This window comes from Oryctolagus cuniculus, chromosome 4 (genome assembly GCF_964237555.1).
Source record: "Oryctolagus cuniculus chromosome 4, mOryCun1.1, whole genome shotgun sequence".
Classification (NCBI taxonomy): domain Eukaryota; kingdom Metazoa; phylum Chordata; class Mammalia; order Lagomorpha; family Leporidae; genus Oryctolagus; species Oryctolagus cuniculus.
In genome coordinates this window covers 5,520,698-5,533,178 of record NC_091435.1, presented here as the reverse complement: position 1 = coordinate 5,533,178, position 12,481 = coordinate 5,520,698, and positions in this window count along the sequence as shown.

Genomic DNA, 12,481 nt, shown 5'->3' with positions numbered 1-12,481 from the left:
AGAGTTCTTTGGATCCTCTAAGTAAAGAATCATATCGTTTGCAAAGAGGGATAGTTTGACTTCTTCCTTCTCAATTTGTATTCCTTTAATTTCTTTTTCTTGTCTGATGGCTCTGGCTAAAACTTCCAGAACTATGTTAAATAGCAGTGGTGAGAGTGGACATCCCTGTCTGGTGCCAGATCTCAGTGAAAATGTTTCCAACTTTTCCCCATTCAATAGGATGCTGGCCGTGGGTTTTTCATAAATTGCTTTGATTGTATTGAGGAATGTTCCTTCCATACCCAGTTTGCTTAGAGTTTTCATCATGAAAGGGTGTTGTATTTCATCAAATGCTTTCCCTGCATCTATTGAGATAATCATATGGTTTTTCCTCTGCAGTCTGTTAATGTGGTGTATCACGTTGATTGTTTTGCGAACATTGAACCATGCCTGCATGCCAGGGATAAATCCCACTTGGTCTGGGTGGATGATCTTTCTGATGTGTTGTTGCATTCTATTGGCCAGAATTTTATTGAGGATTTTTGCATCTATGTTCATCAGGGATATTGGTCTGTAATTCTCTTTCAATGCTGCAACTTTTTCCGGCTTAGAAATTAAGGTGATGCTGGCTTCATAAAAAGAATTTGGGAGGATTCCCTCTTTTTTGATTGTTCTGAATAGTTTGAGAAGAATTGGAGTTAGTTCTTCTTTAAATGTCTGGTAGGATTCAGCAGTGAATCCATCTGGTCCTGGGCTTTTCTTTGTTGGGAAGTCCTTTATTATTGTTTCAATTTCTGTCTCAGTTATGGGTCTGTTTAGGTTTTCTATGTCTTCCTGGTTCAATTTAGGTAGGTTATGTGTCCAGGAATCTATCCATTTCTGATAGATTTCCCTGTTTGCTGGCATACAAGTCCTTGTAGTAATTTCTGATGATTCTTTTTATTTCTGTAGTGTCTGTTGTTATGTTTCCTTTTTCATCTCTGATTTTATTGATGTGGGTCTTTTCTCTTCTTTTTTTAGTTAGTTGGGCCAGTGGGGTGTCAATTTTGTTTATTTTTTCAAAAAAACAGCTCCTCGTTTGGCTGATTTTTTGTAATTTTTTTTTTGATTCAATCCTGTTAATTTCTTCTCCGATTTTAATTATTTCTCTTCTCCTACTAAATTTGGGTCTGATTTGCTGCAGATTTTCTAGATCTTTGAGATACATTGATAGCTCATTTATTTGGTGCATTTCCAATTTCTTGATGTAGGCACCTATTGATATAAACTTTCCTCTTAACACTACTTTTGCTGTATCCCATAAGTTTTGGTATGTTGTGCTGTTATCCTCATTTACTTCCAGAAAGTTTTTGATTTCTCTTTTGATTTCTTCTATGACCCAGTGTTCATTCAGGAGCATGTTGTTCAATCTCCATGTGTTTGTGTATGCTCTAGGGATTCCTGAGTTGCTAATTTCCAACTTCATTCCTTTATGGTCTGAGAAGCTGCATGGTATGATTCTAATTCTTTTGAATTTGCTGAGACTTGCTTTATGGCCTAGTATGTGGTCAATCCTAGAGAAGGTTCCATGTACTGCTGAGAAGAATGTAAATGCTTTCTGTGTAGGATGAAAAGTTCTGTATATATCTGTTAGACCCATTTGGACTATAGTGTCATTTAAATCTAATGTTTCCTTGTTGATCTTCTGTCCTGTTGATCTGTCTATTTCTGAGAGTGGAGTATTGAAGTCCCCCAGTACTATTGTATTGGGGTCTAAGTCTCCCTTTAAGTCCCTTAACAAATCTTTTAAATAAACAGGTGCCCTGTAATTAGGTGCATATACATTGATAATCGTTATATCTTCCTGTTGATTTGATCCCTTAATCATTATATAGTGCCCAGGGCTTGCTTCTGTGGGGCCAGCCCAGCGGGGTCAGGGTTCTCTTCCGACTTGTCGGACTTTCGCCCCCACCCCCGTTTCTGATAAGCAGAAGAGCACGCACACGTGCCGCTGTTGCTGCAGTAAAACCTGGGGCGTGTGAAACAGCTCAGTTGTCGTCACTCCTCCTCTAGGACGTGGAGGAGCCGGTATCCCGTTACCTAATGACCGTCCAGGGAGCCCCAGAGACACTCTAGGCATGGGGGCAGCTTCCCATGTGTGACTGTAAACTCGCAGCCTGATTTTGCAAAACAGCACTCAGGTGATTTCTCAGGACAGATTGGCCAGGGAACAAGGAATAGGTGTTAGCTGGATGTCCTCACTCACAGGGTGAACGTTCAGCATTTAAAATGAACACGGTGGGCACAAAAATAACTCAAATTAGTAACAGCAAGAATTCAGATGAGTGACAATAAAAATTCAGAGGAGTAACAATAAAAATTCAGATGAGTAGCACAATAATTCAGATTAGTAGCACAATAAAAATTCAGATGAATAACAATAAAAATTCAGATTAGGAACACAGTAATAATTCAGATTAGTAATACAATAAAATTCAGATTAGTAGCAACAAAACTCAAATTATTAGCAATAAAAATTCAGATTAACACTAAAATAAAATTCAGATTAGTAACACAATAATAATTCATATTAATAGCACAATAAAAATTCAGATTGCTAGTGCTTGCTAAGGAAGAATACTCATGTTTCATCTAAAATACCTAAGACACATACTTCCAGTGCTGGCCAATAAGGGTTCAGCCTGGTAGTTTCTTACCTTTTAAATATCTAGTCTCTGGGGGCCTGCACTGTGGAATAGTGGGTAAAGCCTCCACCTGTGATGCCAACATCCCATATGGGCGCCTGTTCAAGTCCTGGCTGCTCCACTTCCAATCTACCTCCCTGCTAACATGCCTGAGACAGCAGCGGAAGATGGCCCAAGTCCTTGGGCTCTTGTACCCATGTGGGAGACCCAGAAGAAACTCCTGGCTCCTAGCTTTGGATTGGCCCAGCTCCAGCAATTGTGGCCATTTGGGGAGTGAGCCAGTGGATGGAAGACCTCTCTCTCACTCTGTCTACCCCTCCCCCTCCCATAATTCTGCCTTTCAAATAAGTAAATAAATCTTTAAAAAAGTCACACACATACACAAGAAAGATTTATTTTTATTTGATAGGCAGAGTTATAGGCATACACATTACAGATCTTCTCTTTGCTGGTTCACTCCCCAAATTGCTGCAACAGCTGAGGCTGGGCCAGGCTGGAGCCAGGAGCTTCCTCTGGGTCTCCCATGTGGGTTCAGGGGCCCAAGAACTCAGGCCATCTTCTACTGCTTTCCCAGGCCACAGCAGAGAGCTGGACTGGAAGAGGAGCAGCTGGGACTAGAACCGGCGCCCATATGGGATGCCAGTGCCACAAGCAGAGGGTTAACCTACTGCGCCACGGCGCCGGCCCCACAGGTGGCCTCTTAATCCTCAACGCTGCCCCCTGCAGCTTATTTCTAGCACAGATTATATCTAGAAAATCTGGCCAGAACACAAGAAACAATTATCTGACGGCTCTGAAAAAAAGTGGCAGGGACATTCGGCAGAGGGCGCAGAGCCTGAGGAGGTGGCCCACACGAGCCTTGTTTTCTGATCCGTGGCCTGGGTGGTCCTCGTCGAGGCTGGTGGGGGAAGATGCAGGTAGTGCACACTGGAAGAGAAGTCCCGGTTTTCTGGTTAGAGTGCCTAGGAAGGGGGGCGCCGCGAGCCTGGGCCTGGGGGATCAGCCATTCACTTTCCCCCCGCAGTTTCCGTCCTGGCCGTGTCTCAAGCTGTGGCTGCAGTGGGAAACCACCCGGACACAGCACGGGCAGCTACACAGGTGAGAGGAACCACGTCTTTGTGGCCAACAGGAGGTGGGAAAAGCTTCCCTGTGTCCCAAAGACTGCTTTTTCCTTCTCCTTTCCCTCGCCACCTTGCCCTGTGTAGAGCCCCATCTGCGCAGAACCACACAGCAGCGGCACGAGCAGCTCAAACTGGGGCAGAAGTTTGCTTTTCTGGACAGAAGAATCGGAACGGGGGAAGACATAGAGAAGTGGAGAATGCGGAGATGATTCTGCCTGAAAGCTGAGCTGACACTGAATCTCCAGGGCCAGCAAGACAGAACTTGGGGTTTGCATGGGTGTGAGCAGGTGCGCAGGCTGCTACAGGAATGCAACCACCCACACGCTCCAGGTGGGTTTCATCCGACCCCGAGTCTCACATCACAGCATCCGAGACACAATACACGGGATGCGATCGCTCCACACACAGAGAGCCAGGGAAATGTGACCCATTCTCGAGGCAAAACACAGTCAACTGATGCCAACTGTGAGAGCCCCCAGATGTTGGAGTTACCAAAGACACTAACACAGCTATTATAATGATACTTCATGCAGTAAAGGGAGTGCTCCTGGAATGAGTGGAGACTTAGACATGCTCAGCAGAGAAATACAAAGTGTGGGGCACAGTCCTTCGCCACCTAGTGAGGGGAGAGACTGAGAAATGCATCACTAGGTGATTCCACCCTCTTGGAACATCGGAGGGTGCGTTTGCACAAACCTGGCTGGTATAGCCTACTGCACACCTAGGCTGGAAGGTCTAGCCTGCTACCGCTAAGCTACACCCCTGTGTGTCGCATTCCTGTACTGAGCACAGGTAGCTGGGACACAACGGCAAGAGATTGCTTCCCGCCCATCACAAGGGCCGAAGCACAACGGCGCCAACACGCCGGTGATGGCAAGACACCGCATCACTTCCATGCCGCTGGCGGGAATGCAAGCTGGAAGCGAGGCGTGAGGTGACATCCTTCCCGAGAGGTGCAGGGGGTTCAGGTTCACGTTAGCTGAATGCATCTTCAGGATCTTAACAAGCATGGAGCCAATGCTGGCACAAGACCAGCGAAGCCAGCACAGGAAACGCAAGGGGCTCAGACGAATTAACGGAGCTTCCTGAGCAGGCAAACCCAGGTCAGCCGAATGTTTACTGAGATGTTGTGTAAATCGGAACACACTACCGTTCACCAAGAGGAAGATTACCAGAATGATCTAAATTTTTTTTTTTTGACAGGCAGAGTGGACAGTGAGAGAGAGAGACAGAGAGAAAGGTCTTCCTTTGCCGTTGGTTCACCCTCCAATGGCCGCCGTGGCCGGTGCACCGCGCTGATCCGATGGCAGGAGCCAGGTGCTTTTCCTGGTCTCCCATGGGGTGCAGGGCCCAAGCACCTGGGCCATCCTCCACTGCACTCCCGGGCCACAGCAGAGAGCTGGCCTGGAAGAGGGGCAACCGGGACAGAATCCGGCGCCCCAACCGGGACTAGAACCCAGGGTGCCGGCGCCGCTAGGCGGAGGATTAGCCTAGTGAGCCGCGGCGCCGGCCAGAATGATCTAATTTTTAATGTTTCATCTTGATTAAAAATATTACTTGAAAAATCTCTCGGTCTCATCCTGTATGTACCTCTGAATTGCTAACGTAATGAGTCAGCTGCATTCCTTCTTATCTCACAGCACAAGCACAACTAGCCGCGCTGCTCAGTCAGCTCCAGCTGAGGCTTTCCGCTTGCTTCCAGAAAGGCAATCTCAGGAAGAACTTTTACTCAGACGAACCAAAACATGTGGAGCTTAGCAGTTAACTTTTAAAATTATGATGATTTTTTTCTTTTTAAAAAAAAAGATTTATTTTATTTATTTGAAAGGCAGAGTTAGAGAGGCGGAGGGGAGGAGAGAGAGAGAGAGAGAGAGAGGTTTTCCATCTGCTGATTCACTCCCCAAATAGCTGCAACAGCTGGGGCTGGGCCAAGCTGAGCCAGGAGCCAAGAGCTTCATCCGGGTCTCCCACATGGGCACTTGGGCCATCTTCCACTGCTATCACAGGGGCATTAACAGGGAGCTGGATCAGAAGTGGAACAGCCGGGGGCCGGCACCGCGGCTCACTAGGCTAATCCTCCGCCTTGCGGCGCCGGCACACCGGGTTCTAGTCCCGGTCGGGGCGCCGGATTCTGTCCCGGTTGCCCCTCTTCCAGGCCAGCTCTCTGCTGTGGCCAGGGAGTGCAGTGGAGGATGGCCCAAGTGCTTGGGCCCTGCACCCCATGGGAGACCAGGAGAAGCACCTGGCTCCTGCCATCGGATCAGCGCGGTGCGCCGGCCGCAGCACGCCGGCCGCGGCGGCCATTGGAGGGTGAACCAACGGCAAAGGAAGACCTTTCTCTCTGTCTCTCTCTCTCACTGTCCACTCTGCCTGTCAAAAAATAAATAAATAAATAAATAAATAAATAAAAAGAAGTGAAACAGCCGGGACTTGAACAGGTGCTCATGTGAGATGCGCGTGCTGCAGGTCAGGGCTTAACCTGCCGGTCCCATATTATTATTATTATTATCAAAAGATATATTTATTTATTTATTTACTTATTTTAAAGGCAAAGTGGAGGAAGAGAGGGAAAGACTAAGAGATATAGAGAAATCTTTCACTTCCCAAGCGGCTGAAGCCAGGAGCCAGGAACTCCATCCCAATGTCCCACGTGAGTGACAGGGACCCAAGCACTTGGGCCATCCTCTGCTGCTTTCCCAGGTGCATTGGCGGGAAGCTGCATCAGGAGTGGAGCAGCCGGGCCTCAGATTGGCACTGCGATATGGAATGGCAGCACTGCAGGTAGCAGCTTAACTCTGCACCACGACGCCAGCCCCAGGAGTTAACTGTTTTCCCCGTTGGAAGCTATTTTGAATTCATAAGTGCTGAAAAACCTCTAGAAGGCAATTAGCACAAGAGACTTTACTATCTGACTTCTCAGTTTTCTCCTGTTGAGTGCTGCCTCTGCCTCCTGGGACTAGAGGTCCCTAGAGCCTGCAGATACTTCACTGTAGAAAGGGAATCGCTTCATTAAGGGGTCACGGGGGGCACGGACCTCGCAAGCTTCCCCACCCCATGCTGAACCCACAAGACACAGAGGGCATCGCCTTGATGGCTGAAAGACGGACCAAGTTCAGGACGGGGGCAGGTGCCGCACTTCTGCTGATGCATCACAGACCACCACGGCCAACCAAGACTGGAATGTCAGCGGGCACAGTGCCAGAGTGAGAGGACGGCCAACGGGACTCACGGGCGACTCCTGGGCTGCGGTCACTTGGGCAGCTTTGCTTCAACACAAAAAGGGCAGAGAACGGGGCTGGCGCTGTGGCGGAGTGGGTTAATGCCCTGGCCTGCAGTGCCGGCATCCCATATGGGCACCGGTTCGAGACTCGGCTGCTCCACTTCCAATCCAGCTCTCTTCTATGGCCTGGGAAAGCAGTAGAAGATGGCCTAAGTCCTTGGGCCCCTGCATCCACATGGGAGACCTGGAAGAAGCTCCTGGCTTTGGATTGGCGCAGCTCTGGCCGTTGCGGCCAACTGGGGAGTGCACCAGGGATGGAAGACCTCTCTCTCTCTCTCTCTCTCTGCCTCTCCTCTGTGTGACTCTTTCAAATAAATAAATAAATCTTAAAAAAAAAAAAAAAAAGGGGCAGAGTGCCCAGGGCTCTCCAAGGCAGTAGGTGTCAGGGTAGGAGGGCCCGGAGACTGCCTACTCATCCAGGGCCCCTCCCCCCGGAGACTCCCCCAGCTGTGAAATAACAAAGCAAAGACCACTGGTGACATGGAGTTGCCTGTCCTGTGTTGACAAAGAAGGGCGAGCACGAGAGAGCGGAGCCGGTGGTGCAGCGTGGCGGGGACTTGGCAGCCGCCTGATGCAGCTCGGGTCCGGGGGTTGCTGCGGGGGTAGCCTTGGCTGTGATTAACACAGAAATGCCCGGGTCCTGAGTTCGGTGCCCTCCACGCGGCCGGGAGCCTCCTGGAGCACAGAGCGGCTCTGCCTCCCGCTGTCTTCAGAGGCAACCTCGCCCTGCAGGTGATGGACTTGCCACCTCCCCAGACCTGGGGAGCCAATTCCCTGGAATCTCGCTCTCTCACTCTCTCCACATCCTGTCGCTTCTGTTTCTCCCAAGGGCGCGGGATAGTACAAATGCTTCACTGAGTGGGAAATGCGGGGGCTTTGACCACCAGGAAGGGGGGAGTTCGCGGTGGTCATGCTGAGGAAGCCTGTATTTTTGTCTCCCAGGGGGGATGAAAGGACACCACGGGCTGTGTGCTATGGGTCAACAGAAGCCACGTGACTGTTGGTGCAGGAGACCGTCTTGCTGGTAGAAGTCGGGCTGTGGACCTGAACGTGGGAGGTGATGCTGGCTTATGCGAGCAGGTGCAGTCTAATCACAGGGGCCCTGAGAGGTGAGAGAGGCAGGGGAGTGGCAGGGCGAGAGGGACGTGGCCTGCCGTCCCAGCTGGAAGACGAGATAGGCCATCAGCCAGGGAGGGCTGGCGCCCTAGAGGCCGAGAACAACTCAGCCACCGGCCAGCAAGGAACAGGGGTCCAATGGGGTCTGACTCGCTGGTACCCCTCTTCACCCTCTACCTGGCGGGGGCCTGCAGAGATAAAATACGACGTCCCTTCTGATGACTCCTTGCAGGTGCTGCTGGGCGGGGGGACAGCATGTGTCTGCTCCCATCCAAAGTTCTGATTCACTCTTCCTTGATGATTCTATAGCTGTACAATGGCTATAGGAGAAAAGGACTAGACTAAAAGGAAGACAACAAATTCCTTTTTTAAAAATATTTATTTATTTGAGGGGCCTGCACTGTGGTGTAGCAGGTAAAGCTGCCACCTGCAGTGCCAACATCCCATGGGTGCTTGTTCAAGTCCGGGTTGCTCCACTTCCAATCCAGCTCCCTGCTATTGTGCCTGGGAAAGCAGTAGAAGATGGCCCAAGAGGCCTCTGTACCCATGTGGGAAACCCGGAAGAAGATCCTGGCTCCTGGCTTCAGATCTGCTCAGCTCCAGCCATTTGGGATGTGAACCAGTGGATGGAAGAGTTCTCTCTCTCTCTCTCTCTCTTTGCCTCTCCCTCTCTGTAACTTGGCCTTTCAAGTAAAATAAATAGATCTTTTTTTAAAAAAAATCTTGATAATTTCTTTTAAGATTTATTTATTTGGAAGTCAGAGTTACACAGAGATAGAAGGAGAGGCAGAGAGAGAGAGAGAGACAGAGAGAGAGAGAGGTCTTCCATCTGCTGGCTCACTCCCTAGTTGGCTGCAACAGCCAGAGCTGCGCTGATCTGAAGCCAGGAGCCAGGAGCTTCCTCTGGGTCTCCCATGTGGGTGCAGGGCCCCAAGGACTCGGGCCATCTTCTACTGCTTTCCCAGGCCACAGCAGAGAGCCGGATCAGAAGGGGAGCAGCTGGGACTAGAACTGGCGCCCTTATGGGATGCTGGCACTATAGGCGGCGGCTTTATCTGCTATGCCACAGTGCTGGCCCTGATAAATAAATCTTTAAAAAAATTATTTATTTAAAAGGCAGAGTTTCAGAGAGAGAGAGAGAGAGAGAGAATTTTCCACCCACTGATTCACTGACCAAATGCAACAGCCTAGGCTGGGCCAGAGTCAAGTCAGGAGCCTGGAACTCCATTTGGGTTTTCCACATACGTGGCAGGGGTCCAAATACTTGGGCCACCTTTTAAAAATTTTTTTTTTATTAAAGATTTAATTTATTTATTTGAGAGGCAGTGTTACAGACAGAGAGAGGCAGAGACAAAGAGAGAGGCCTTCCATGTGCTGGTTCACTTCCCAAATGGCTGGAGCTGAGCTGATCTGAGCCAGGAGCCAGGAGCTTCTTCCAGGTCTCCCACATGGATGCAGGGGCCCAAGGACTTGGGCCGTCCTCCACTGCTTTCCCAGGCCATAGCAGAGAGCTGGATGGGAAGTGGAGCAGCCAGGACTCGAACCAGCCCTCACAGGGGATGCCGGCACTGCAGGAGGCAGCTTCACCTGCTGCACCACCACGCAGGTCCCAGACTCGCCACTGTTCTCCTCTGCTGCACTGATGTCTTTTAATGTCGAGCTGGGTCAGAGGTCCTCGAGGCACGGGGGGTTCAGATGACCTTTGGCCCTTGTTCACCTGCCTGAAGCCTCAGTTCAGGAACTCCAGGTGTTACCAGCTGAACTGTGCCTCGTTCCCAAAGTCTTAAAATGCGCTCACCCCCAACGTGGAATATTGGGAGCTAATGAAAGTAACTGAAGTTACAAGGTGAGGCCTTAACCTGAGGAGCGGTGTCCTTATTGGAAGAGAGAGAGACACCGGAGCTTGCTCTCTCCCTGTCTCTCTCTTGTTGCTGAGCAAGGGAGAAGGCCACGTGGGGATGTGGGCCATCCACAAGCCAGGACCAGAGCCTCGCTCCAAACCAAATTTTCCAGAATTGATTGTTGTCTTCTAAGCCACCCGGCTGTGGTGCTTTGTGGGGGCTTCCTCTTTGGGCACGAGGCTAGGGACACCCCTGGCCCAACCTTTGCCTGTGCTTTCCTGGAACGCTGAGTCTGTCAAAGGCTTCAAGCTTCCTCTGTCACCAAGAGGCCATCACGCTATGGCCGCCCAGTCCTCCTCTTCCTGCCTCCCCTTCGCTCTGCTCCCTCTCTTCTTGCACACGAGAGATGCCCTGCCCCAACTCCTGAGCCCTGTGAATGTGCCGCCTGCCGCGGCAGGAGACTTTGCCGGTAGAAGTCGGGCTGTGGACCTGAACGTGGGGAGGCGATGCTGGCTTATGCGAGCAGGTGCAGTGTAATCACAGGAGCCCTGAGAGGTGAGAGAGGCAGGGGAGTGGCAGGGCGAGAGGGACGTGGCCTGCCGTCCCAGCTGGAAGACGAGATAGGCCATCAGCCAGGGAGGGCTGGCGCCCTAGAGGCCGAGAACAACTTGGCCACCGGCCAGCAAGGAACAGGGACCTCCTTCCCACACATCTGAGCTCTGCCAACAACCGGAGCCACCCTGGGGGCGAGGGCCTTCCTCTCGCAGCTGCGGGCCAAGCCTCGTAAACCCAGGCTGAGTCAGTGAGCTAACATCCCTCGGGAACCAGGAAGCGGGACCAGTCTGCTCTACACACCCTGCGTCTTCTTCCTGCTCCGCGGCCCATCCCGGGGATGGCGAGGGGCCCAGGAAAGCTCCAGGTAGGGCCGTGGGGCAGTCGGTCCTGCGGCCTGAGAACCGGGCTGCGTCTCTCCTCTCCCAGCTCCCCTCTGACGGCACCTGCATTCACACGATCATGGCTGATGTCTCATTCATTCTGATATTCGATCCCCGTGACCCACCAGGGGCAGTCCCCGGAGCAGAGCAAAGGGGATGTGTGGTCGACTTATTTGAAAGATCCCTGGGGACGGTCCCTTGCTTTCTAAGTTAGCTTGCGGCCATGACTGGTGAGCCTTAACTTTCATCTTTCTTGAACATGGATATTTACTTACATTGGCGAGTGCAGATTAAAATCGCACCTGTGCCGTCTCTGTCTTTGTGCCTTCTGCTTTGACGCCGTCTGGTCTGAGTCATGATGTATGATTTGCTTGAAGAAACTTTAAAGCTTTGTTGTGCTTTAGTTTATTTTTCTCTTTTAAACTTATCTTCTTGGCCCAAGTCCTTGGGTCCCTGCACACATGTGGGAGACCCGGAAGAAGCTCCTGGCTCCTGACTTTGGATCAGCATAGCTCTGGCTGTTGCGGCCATCTGGGGAGTGAACCAGCGGATGGAAGACCTCTCTCTCTCTCTGCCTCTCCTCTCTCTGTGTAACTCTGACTTTTAAATAAATAGATAAAAAACCTTAAAAAACTTTTTTATTTCCACCTTTACAAACTTTAAAAATGATTATTTAATTAGTTATTTCAGAGGCTGAGCAACAGGGAGAGAGAGAGAGAGAGATAGAGGAAGAGATGTTGTACCTGCTGGTTCACTCTCCAGATAACCTTAACAGCCAGACCAAAACCAGCAGCCAGGAGCTCTGAACTCCATCCAAATCTCCCTCGTGGGTGCAGGAGCCCAGGTGCTTGGGTCATTGTATGCTGCCTTCCCAGGCAGGTAAGCAGGGAGCTGACTCAGAAGAGCTGAGACTCGAACCCACACCCTGGAATAGGATGTTGGCGTCTCACGTGGCAGTTTATTCCACTGCACCACAGCTGGGCTCTGAGCTGGTGTACAGAGTCCCAAGGCCAAGGCCCAGTGTTGACCAGAGACGAGGAGATGCCTAAGAGCGAGACAGTGGAGTCAGGGTCCCCATGCTGGGAGGAGGCAAGAAGGAGAAACACACAGAGGGACACACACACACAGGTCTTCCATCCTCTGGTTCACTCCCCAAATATCAGCAACAGCCAGATGAGGGTGAGGCTGAAGCCAGGAGCCGAAAGCTCCATCCGGGTCTCCCACATGGATGACAAGGACAAGAGCACTTGGGCCGTCCTCTGTTGCCTTCCCAGGTGCATTAGTAGGAAGTTGGATCGGAAGTGGAATAGCCAAGACTTGGAACCGACATTCCCGTAAGTGGTTGCTTACCTTGCTGTGACACAACGCCGGCCTCCTTTGCCTAATTTCTGGGTTAAGATTTCTCACGGGTGTGTCTGTATGGGAAAACACACGATCTACTCGGGTCTGGTACTCTGTGGTCTTAGGCATCCGCTGGGGGTCTTGGGCTGTCTTCCCTGAGGGTAGGAGGGGCCTCTGGCCCTTC